Source organism: Carex rostrata, chromosome 9, assembly GCF_964058835.1.
Source record: "Carex rostrata chromosome 9, lpCarRost1.2, whole genome shotgun sequence".
In the NCBI taxonomy this organism is placed as follows: domain Eukaryota; kingdom Viridiplantae; phylum Streptophyta; class Magnoliopsida; order Poales; family Cyperaceae; genus Carex; species Carex rostrata.
Genome location: NC_135926.1, coordinates 367,081 through 368,090, shown reverse-complemented (window position 1 = coordinate 368,090; position 1,010 = coordinate 367,081). Strand labels below are relative to the sequence as shown.

The following is a 1,010-nucleotide window of genomic DNA, read 5'->3' as shown; positions in this document are numbered from 1 at the left end:
CTCTCCTTTCTCGAAATTTCCCCTATATTATTCGTTCTTCAACATCAATGGGTTTTCAACCAGTGGCTGATTCAGTAAATTAGAAATTGCGCTCTCAACGTGATAAATGGGTTTTGTATAATTGATTAATTAATGGGGTTTCAAGCCTAATTATTATGATCTATCGTCTTTGCTCAATAACATTGATCGGCCTACCGGCCATTAATTTGCCCAAAAAAAAAAAAAAAAATGAAACAAACTTTGATCGAATTTGACAATGCTTTAAAAAGACAAAGTAAGATTTGTCCTTATTGGAGCAAATCCCGCCTAATTCACGTGCCAAAGGACTCGAAACTCTCAAATAACGCCGCAACCAAAAAGCTCTTATTATTTGTAGCTAACAACCTTACATAATCCATTAACATCTCCTTCTCTTTCCTTACTAAACTTCACTTGATATTACATCCTACTATTTAATATTTGAAATTATGAGTAGCTAAGATTTCTCACAGGAGTTGTGCACATCATGTAGTTTCATTAATTAAGCTGCGTTAATAGCAATCTTCATTCCAGATGCGCAGTGTCCTGGAAAGTTGCAGATGAAATAGTTCATTCCCTTTGTCAGCGTCACACGATCGTTCCCCGACCTGAGAACCCTCGCACCCTTCGGTGTCTGGCATCTGTTATAGTTAATGGCATTTACGGGTATCACATTGTGTGCGCCCCGGTTGTAATTGAACACTATGAAAATCATAACAAATTGAAGCCTTTCATTAATTTGTTTACAAATTAAATAAGGCACCATTCAGATAGTTCTTCTAAGAAGATATAACAGATAGGCTGAAAAAAGTGTATTAATTACCGAGTACATCACCAGACTTCAAGTTTTTGTTGGGCCAGCCACGTGCGGTGTTAGGAGTCCATCCGACATTGTAGAGTGCCGCATCGGCAACCTCAAAATGAATGAGGAGGCAAAGGAGTGCTAATACAAGAATAGAGGCTTGGATTGCACTGCCACTTCCCTTGGCCAT

General features: G+C 38.4%; 1 pseudogene; it reads right to left on the bottom strand.

Moving 5' to 3' along the window:
- Positions 1–520: 520 nt before the first annotated feature.
- LOC144559309 (basic blue protein pseudogene) lies at positions 521–1,010 on the bottom strand (annotated as a pseudogene).